This window comes from Bacillus rossius, chromosome 11 (genome assembly GCF_032445375.1).
Source record: "Bacillus rossius redtenbacheri isolate Brsri chromosome 11, Brsri_v3, whole genome shotgun sequence".
NCBI lineage: Eukaryota > Metazoa > Arthropoda > Insecta > Phasmatodea > Bacillidae > Bacillus > Bacillus rossius.
In genome coordinates this window covers 31,809,374-31,819,715 of record NC_086338.1, presented here as the reverse complement: position 1 = coordinate 31,819,715, position 10,342 = coordinate 31,809,374, and positions in this window count along the sequence as shown.

The window sequence follows — 10,342 nt, the reverse complement described above, 5'->3', positions numbered from 1 at the left end:
GACTTCCTTAGCCTCGTCTAAACGCTATGAGGAGTTTGGGGGATGAGAAAGAGGGGCAGGGAGTTGTTTGCTGGTTTGGATAAAAAAAAAAAAAAAAGGGTGGGAGCGGGGAAGGTCAGGTGTGTTTATCTAAGGAAGTTGATGATATTTCCCGCGCCGGAAGAAAGTTCGAGTGCCTGGTTGCTTGGAGGAGGAATGGGAATGAAAGGGGTTGGCGTGGGGGAAGGAAAGAGAAGGGATAAGTTTCTCGGCTTGGCTTAATAAAAATATAGTCTCATATCTGGGGCTACGGCGAGGATTCTTACCGCTGCGAGCAAGCGCGCAGCCTCGTTTCTTTCCCTTAGTATCCTTCTCCCCCCCCCCCTTCTCACGCAAGTCCCTTTTATCTTCGTCCTTCTCTTTTCTCTCCTCTGCCTCCGTGTGTTTTCCTCCTCCTCATCCTTACCGCCCGTTCCGCCCCCTTCAATTCTGGACTCGCTCTCCCTGGGACTCGTCAAGGAAATGAAATGAGTCTGAATTCCGAGCCGCGATATCCGTGGATTGCCTCGCCATCCAGGGAAGAAGATAAGCTTTTGTAAAATCCTCGAATAGTAGGAAATAATAAATTCCCTAACCCTTCCCCCATTTTTTCCCCTCTAAAATATCAGTTTTTTTTATACTTCTCGAGTCAGTAAATCGCAAGGAGTTTTTATCACACGCCGTGGAAGTGAATTAGGACAGAACTTTGGTTCACGTGGAAAAAACACGTTTGGATTGTAAAGGCGTGAGAGCACCAGAGATATGCTAAATTTTTCTGTTAGTGTGTTTTCAACTATGGTGCAACTTCGTTCCAGCACTTATTATTCAGTGTAATGAATAGACAAAATATCCTTTCGGTTCGGCCTACAGGCGCAGATAGATATCGAAGTTAGAATATATGTGTCTTTGAAACAAAAAGGGCGAATTTCGATTTTTACTTAATTTCAGTAAAATCAGTTTCAACTTATTTTTTTTTTCACCAATCGTACAAACGGTTTGATATTGTGTTCATGCCCTCTTTGGCTTGCATCCTTGTCCAAAAATAATTAAAGTCGTTCATTTTTGTATTAATCCAAACTAACATACATATGCTCACCACAAAAATATACTCTAATTTTTATTTAAGAAAATATATGTTTTTTTTTAATAATCGTGAATTTATTCAAGGAAAAATAGTGTTCTGTTGCAAATGAACGGCAAATTGAGATACAACTTAGTATACGGCCCACAATGCAAAAACCAAAGAATGTTCTTCTCTTGTGGGAACTTAAATAAAACCCCGTAACCCAAAAGGCTTGTATTTACTTAATTATTATTTTAACTTTTGGGATAGATACCATAGTAAATTTTTTTGGTACAGCTGGTTTATAAAAATTCAGCATAATTAGGCCTAAGAGAGTGGCTAAAATAATAGGCCACTCTTCACAACCAGTGCAAATTTCACTTTTTATGTTCTTTGAATCATTCGTTGAATATATTAAATAAAAATTGCTGGACATGTTTTATTGCAAAAAAAAAGTTTGGTTTTCTGCTAGATACAAAGAAGCTTCGTAGTGAATAGAATAATTTTTTTTGTAAATGTATTTTAATTTAGCGTCGGACGGTGAATACAACAAAGCTACATAGTGAAAATTAAGTAAAAATATACATACCTTCCAAAAAATCATAATTAACCCTAAACACAAAACTTCCTACACACTTAAGTTATACGTCAGAATACATACTGTTACGAGTGTGGGAATACTAGTCGGAAAGGATACCCTAATTCATTAAATACAATTTTATTTATCAAATAATTTTTATACCTTCAATTTAATTATAATATTTTTAATGTCTTTTCAAAAATTAATCACACCTTCGTAAGTCCACTTTTTACACTTCCCACTGGAGCGCGGCTCGACAGTGGAGTCCCAAGTACCTTACAAGTACTATACAAGTACTATATATACCAGCGTCACTTGTGTTTGTTTATGAACACTGGCAATCACGCGAAGTTGTTTACGAACACTGTTGACAGAACTACAGTGGCGGAAGGATGAATAAGCTGTTGGTTCTTCTTTTGAGAACTCTCAAAATTGAGACAAGTTAAATAACACAGGCACTTGCTGACCTTTTGAGTGGCTGAACATTCACACACACACACACACATACACACACACACACACACACGTCGCATACCTTTTGCATAATTAACTGGAAAAGTTGCATTTTGAACGTTTTTGTTCAGTATCGATAAGGAGAATGAAATGGAATATAAACCTGGAACATTTTTAGATTTAAAGTAAATTATACTGACTGCTATGTGATATGTTTTAATTTATTTCAGAAAAAAATTATTTTTACCTAGCATTTTATAATAACCAGAGTTTTTATGATTTTAAAAGGATGAATAAAAATAACAAAATATTTCTGAAAGAATTTTAAACAATACCACGCATTAGCCACCAGTATCGCCTTAAAACACAAACATTTTCAGTTATTTATTCAATTTTGTTCTCCTTAATATATTCTGCACAAATATGTTAAAAATTCAACGTAGCCAGCTAATTATTTACAAAAAAAATGTTCTATGTATTTATTCAATTTTGTTGAAGTTCGGCCAATCAAAAAGTCTACAAGTTTAACCGTGTTAAACTGAAAAAATAAAATAATGACCTGGAACTGCTTGGTCGCGAAACGCCATTCTCGTCATTGCTCTAAATGAAGGGATGTTCCCCTAAATTTATCACAACGGTCTCTTGCATTTAGTGTTTTGTGTTTTCTCACCAGATGTTTACTAAACGTTATTTTCGAGACAAGGATGTTCGTGCGAGTGATCATAATTATAAACACACACATATATGTATATGTTTGTGTATATGTATATATACTGGTATTATATTTTTTGATAAATTTATTTTGCCTGAATTTGAGACGAAGCATAAAATGCAAGAGAGCTACCGTTATAAAATTGCAATAAAAAATGTGAAAGGATATTTCAATAATCGCCAGATATATGTAAAATCCAATCTCTGTAACGAGCAAATTCTTGCGTTCTCATATTACAAATAACTTGTAATACGAAACTCGTACACGAAATTTTCTATAGAATTCTTTAAAATAATGTCGTGCGTGATGCATATACGCAAATTGTGTTTTCAACTACAATTCTCGACGCGAATTCCACGTAGTTTCCGCACATGCCGCCAGAATTCGATTTGCATAGCGAAATTTAAAACTATATAGGCTATTGAAACGCAGTAGGTAATAATACTGCAAATAGAAAAATTTGTAATGATCTCTGCCTTACCAAAGACAGTTTTCAATATTTAACGTTAAAAAAAATGTTATGGCATAAAGACTGTTACAATCAATATGGCTTGTTTACGTTCCTAGCTTTCCCTGTGAAAGACTTATTGTTAGGGGCATGCAGATTTCACGAAAAGATTTTGAGACTAGATGAAAGTTAAAACACTATAGCATCGTCTGTGTTTCGTGATTGGGCGAGCTTCTCCCAGGTACATATCGATTGTAACAAAACCAATCACAGTGATTCAGTGTGGAAGTAAATTCGTCCTGAGTGGCTCGGTCAAATAAGGCAACGACTTCTCTCGCAGATGGCCGCCAATCACAAGGGAGAAACCACAGATGCGGGTAAACCTTGTTGCAGTCTAATAAGTGTTCAGATCTTTTCGCGAAAAATGCCTGCCCCTACTTATTGTTAACAGACACTCGGATATAACACCTTCATCGCGTGGGTTCTTCTGACGCTCTGTGTACTGTTTAGAGCAGCGGTTCCCAATTTTATTTTCGACCAGGGAACCCTATGATCGACTTTACTTTTGACGGAACCCCAACTCCTTCAAGGAAAGTTATTTGACAGTAATTTTGCCTGCTTTATGTGGTATTCGCCCTGACTCACGGAACCCCCAGGGTTCCGAGGAACAACTTTCGGGAACCGCTAGTTTTAGAGGCCCGGCTCACTGAGAAGATATTCTCTTTGGCCCGTTCTACAACGGAAACTGACACGGATCACGTAAACGGAGACGGATCTCACGGAACAGTGTGTCTCTACAATAGCACGCAGACGGAGACGGACCCGTACGGATCAGTTCGGCAGTGCGAAGCTCTTCCGTTTACGTTGCTGCGTGCGACCAGTGTGTTATAAAAGCATTAAAAATTGTTTCAAGAACAAGAATATTCTAGTGTTCTATTATTACCTTGTGATTTATTTTTATTGCGAATGCAAATTCTGCCTGTGCTATAATATCGAAGTATAATATATATGTGTATGTATACATAAAAATTAAATTAATGTTTCGTAACCTTGAAACGCAATCTCATTGGTTGCCATTTGTTACCTTTCCTTGCAATCTAAAGGAAGCAGACGCGTTTGTGAAATGTTCAAGTGATGCGTGTTCGATTCCGTGCCAATGTAGAACGGGCCTTAGAAAAAAAAACACCTATGTATAGGCCTATTTCATCTATTCCTGTAAGTGATGTTCATGCCGTCTTAGAGTTACCACGTACGCCTTTACGGCGTGGAAGTTTCTGGGTCATCGTAAGAAATCCTGGGGCGTAGGTCGTTTCCCGCGGGCGCCGCGTGAATCGTGAATTGCTGCGGGTCGTCATAGCGGCGAGATTGCAATCGCCAAAAGCTGGGGGAATCGACCCTACCGCCCACTTTCTCTTTCAGCGTACAGGCGGCAGTTAATCGGATTACCGTCTTCATATGGCTTTCAGCCCTCTCTCTATGTTCTGCTCTTTTGCGAAACTCTGTATTTCGGTCGCGTTCCGTAACTTGCACGCACGAAAGGGATGAACATGCGTACTCGAGGAAATGTTTCGTTGTGCTACGTATGCCTTTTTTTTTCTTTCGAAACAGTAACATTAAGTTTTACCTCACACACTTGAAAAAAAAGGGGGATGTTTAGGAACAAAGAATCGGTACCTACAATGGCAATTGCATGTTGACATGGTTTTGTTTTAAAAAATATTGCAATCATCTAGAGTGAAATTGACATATACCTATGGTAAAATAATATAATTAATACAAATACTAAAATGTCAATTGTAACATAATTCCACTTCTTTATTAAATGTTAGTAGACATTAATTTTGTTGTATAATTTTCTTATAAATAGCAGTTTTTAATATCTCTAAATATTTTTGATTGACTTATCATGTTAAACAGTAAAATTTCTCATCTCAGAATAGTGTTGTGTGTGTGTGTGTGTGTGTGTGTGTGAGAGAGAAAGAGAGAGAGAGAGATTGAGAGAGAGAGAGAGAGAGAGATGTTCTTTAAAACTTAATTTGTGCACTAGAAATCGTGGTCCATAGGGTCTTAGATGATGGATTTTTTGATATACTCCCGTTTCTTTTGCCTGCCACATTTCTTCCACTCTCTCTCTCGTTTCGTATCCACTCTTACCGACTTCGCACACTCTTACTCATTTCATGCCCACTCTCACTCATTTCGTATCCACCCTCACACATTTTGTACTTAATCTAATTTTTTTTAGTTCCCTCTTTCACTCATGTCTTATCTTTCTCACTCATTTCGTACTCACTTTCACTCATTTCGTACCCATCTCACTCATTTCGTACCCATCTCACTCATTTCGTACCCACCCTCAATCATTTCGCTCCTACTCTCATTCACTTCGTATCCAGCCTCTCTCATTTCGTTCCTACCCTCACTCATTCCGTAATCACTCGGAACCACTAACTTACACATAACACGATACATGCTAATTTCGATGACAATGTGCGTGTGAATGCCATGCGTTGAACGGGAGCTTCGCCTCTCTACAATTGCCACGCCAGCTAATTGATAGCCAGTACGACAGAGCGCAAAGAAAATCCATGTAGCTTTACCACAATGACTGAAGAATATGTATTGATTCAACGATTGAGCTTGATTGTTCCATTAACTCTTCCCAGTTCACGAAACCTTTTTGTGTGTCATGCTTCGGTTGGAAAAATATTTAGGGCCTCGTGCTTTTAGTCCTCCCGGGATATATTTTTTTTTTAGTAGTGGATATTTGAAACGTTCCGCTGGTGGTGCAAATGGGACGCGTGAATCTCAGTTATCCTTGGCACGTCGCTCCGCAGAGACGGGATTGTCAACTACGCGTCCCGACAGCCTTCCAATCCCAACGTGAACACGTAGGTATTTATTATTGTTGCGAAGGCAGTTTGGCGGCCGCCATTGTACGTTATTCTAAAGATAAACACCCCCCTCCCCCTAGCTGGCACGTCCGATCGAACCAGCAAAGTGCGAGAGTTGTTCGGCTATTAATAAAACCTTCACGCAAGTAACAGTTGCGCGGACCTGTTCTCAATTTAACTTGGAAACAGTTCATTTCTAAAAACAAAAACCTGAGACATAATTTATTTATATTTTTATTTTTTTGGTATTGTTCCCGACTCGTGGCTTAACTAACGGACTGTATCGAAAGCGAATGCAACTTCCGAATTAAATTTTAATTGATTGCGGCATAGTCACGGATGTTGGCCAAAACCGCCACGTTTGTTTGCGAGACTGTCCTACGCTTAAAATGTTTTAGGGCTATGCTAGCTTCTGGTGGGAAATGCAAACTTCCAAGCTTGTTACAACAGTAAAAAACGTAATAACTTCAACATGTCTTGAACAATATACAAATATATTTACAAACGTCTGTTAAGTGAGTGAAACTGTTTTGAATTTTTAATGTGTGGATTAGGGATCTATTCAAATAAGACTTGTTCATAAGATTTAAATGCAGGCATGTGCCAGGCGTGAAAAGTGGTGAGAAAGGATAAGGAGGTAGCGGCTATACACCTTTCTGAGCCCGATTTTTTTAAGGATATATTTATGCTTAATACATACTTAATGCATGTGTTTGCATATTTTTCCCATCAAAAGGTGTATGAAAGTATTTAAGGTTAATATTTGGGATCATAATTTTTGGAAACATACCTAGGCCAATCTCGAACTTATTTAACGTCGTGTTTTTGATCTTAGTTCTCGGTATACTGCATTTGGTAGGAGGAATTTCCGTGAATGAACGGAAGCCGCGTGGAACGGAAACGTGTAACCGCGGTGCTGCCATCTGTGGCGGATGGCGCGAACCAAAGTTCACAAAAAAATGCAAAATGAAACTTAATAGTCTTAATTAATTTTAACGAGATGTGCCGTATTTGAATAAAATTACTTGTCGAAAAACTAACTAAGGAGGACCATGCCGGGAACACCCTTGCTTCAGGCATCCTCAGCTTGTTTGGCGGGGGAACCAGAAGTGGTGGAAGTGCTGAATCTGCGGGCAACAGCAGATGCGACTGAAACCTTTCTGGGGGTTCGACTACTGAACCTTGAAGAAGAACCCAGGTGAATGCCATTGGTGTTGCCAGGGGCACCCGGGTCCTAGTCGGCTGTAAACCCCTGGTGGTCGGGGTAGAGACCGAGACAACTTCCAGGTCCTCCCGATAGCTCTGGTTGTGGCACTGGTGGTCAGCCCTAGACGTCACCCAAGTTGGTAGTAGTACGGGATGATCCTTGTGCATGTGGACATCTCCGCTGAGGTTCCCTCTGACGGCCCAAGGATCACAATGGGTAGGTTTCGTACTTGGAAGTGTTGCTCCGATCGCTTTGAGCAGACTCTGAGGGTTTCCTAGCCCTCTGAAGAGTCGACGTTGTGAGCGACAACATAGCACTGGTACTAGTCTGGGCAGCTAGGAGAGGCTGGATAGGCCTCCACCGTACCACGTGTTCACTGGGTGTTTTGAGGGGTCCCGGTGTGATGTGGTAAATCGGGATAAGCGCCAGCAGTGCTGATAAGGTCTAAGGGATAAGGACACAGCCAACTGTCTGGTTAGCTGGGAGTGGCGGGGGGTGAGGTGGTGACCAAGCTGGGATGGGTAGCCTCAGCCACTAGCCATAGCCGGAGCCTTAACACCTTTCCCGATTACATATACGGCATATACCGTATCCACGTCCATGGGGGTTTCGGCCTAAGAGAGCCAGGTTAACAAAGAAAAACTAGGGGAAGGGGAAACTCCCCCTACGGAATTTTGTACTATTGCTGAAAATCAGGTCCAAAACAGTGATTTATTATTTTTTTCAAGTCTTTTTCGCGTTCTATCGGAGCCGTTTAGTCGTATAGTTTAAAATCTCGTTCTGCTAATCAAATGATTCGATAGTCGTCGCAGCTGCTCCGGCAGCGCATTCTAGTGGCGGGTGCGGAATCTACGTGTGATTTGCGTCAAGAAATGTGGCTGAAAACACAATTTTCTCATACATTTATCACGCACGTCATTATTTTAAAGAGTTCTACGTTAGATTTCGTGTCCTAGTTTCGTATTATGTGTATTTTCAAAATGAGAACACGTAAATTTGCTTTTTTGCCCTTAAGTTAAATGTTGCACAAGACTCGCTCACGTGTTTTTGCAACTGTAGGCCTATCTTAATTTGTGGGTTAGCCCCTCCCGAGAAGTCTTCTTGCAGCCGCGCCTGGTCACGATAATTATTTTTAAAAAATTTAGGTTTTTCCTTTGCAAACACTCGGTGATTTCAATAACTTATGAATCCACTGTTGCTTATTGGTAGAGCAACGATTATTTCGTGGTCCATCGGGTAGCAAAGTGAACTTGAAACACATATGCATCTGCTTAACACTGTTTATTGGAAAACACGTCCGTGACGACCCTGGGCCAGTTGTGAACAAAGAGGAGAAATGTTTAACCATTCACGTATAACCCGCCAAAGGTCGTGACCCTGTTATCGTACAATGAACATTCTTAAAAGGCTTAATTATATGTCACATAAACTATATTTTTCATGAGCGCAGTTAAAAGATTTTTAAATAGATACCTCACTTATTTACTCGACTATTTTCTACCAAAATTACTTTAATTTGTGATACATCGTAGATGTTAGTGTTGTATGCCGCTATAAAGAATTTCAAACATAGTTTAAAATTTCTAACTGCAAATCCGAATAATTCGATAGTCGACACGTAACTGCTCCGGCAACGAATTCTAGCGGCGATTGCGGAAACTATGTATGATTCCCGAGAAAAAAAAAATTAGTTGAAAACGTGATTTTCTATATTTATCACGCTTGGCATTATTATAAAGAATTCTACGTTAAATTTCATTTCCTAATTTCGTATTGTAAGTGTATTTACAACATGAGAACACATGAATGTGTAGCGACCGTAAAAATTTGCGGATTCATTTCACAATATGATAGACTCCAAAAAGCTGTTCCTTTATGTTGCTTCTCTGATTGGCTCACAGTTTATCTGAAGGACTTTGAGCCAATGAAAAACCTTCAACCAAAAACGTATCGAATCGCAAGCGTCCCAGTCGACAGGTGTCACGAGTCAATAGCCAATGGGCAGGTGGCATTTGCCCGAGTTTGTAGGGGATGGTGGAGTCTATCCTAGAGTTCATCCAAAGCGCGAATTTTTCCAGTTTCTATGAATGTGCTCGTTACCGAGTTTAGATGTAACACATCACAGCTCACTTTTTTTTTTTTCGGGCCGTGGATGAGCTTGTGATGGAAAACATATATAACGGGTAGTGTAAATAACAATTAGAGAGCGCGATCTCTCTGCCTCCACGAGGAGATGAGATGGACCTCCGTGCCCGAGCGGTCGAGAAGCCTAAGATGTCCGTCAAGTTCCGTCCCTGCCCGAACACGCCCGAAATATTCACCTTCGGCCAACCTCGGGATTTGTTTTATTTTTTTGCGCAGGAAAAATGAATTCATATATTAAAAGTGGTTGGTTAGGTTAGCTACAAACATTAAAACACTTTAAAACGCCATGGACGGTTAGTTAGGTTAGTATAGCTACATTAAAATAAACAGAGAAATATATATAAATGAACCCCGAGGTTGGCCGAAGGTGAATATTCGGGCGTGTTCGGGCAGGGACAGAACTTGATGTACATCTTAGGCTTCCCCGAGCGGTCTGACCACGAGCGCTAGTCGCACTGATGCGCGTGGAAGCAAATGGGCAGACGGAGGGAGAGCTCTTAGGGCCTAGCCCACACTCAGACTAACTTAATTCTCTTTCCCCCCCCCCCCCCCGCCCCCTCAACCACTAACCGCTCGTCGACGATTGAGGGGATCCCCCTTTTTGCGGACCACCGGTTTTCCCGAGGACGCGGCCCGCTCTAAGTGCATTAGACCATTGAATATATATAACTTATAGAAGTCGCGAGGGGATAGGATTTATTATTCCAATTTTCGGATCCAAAACTGTGGTAGTTGTTAGCTCCGCCGCTAGACAGCTCTTCTTTCCACAAGAGGGTACTCGTAGTTACCAGCTTCCACGCTAGAGCGCTGTAGCATCGCTTT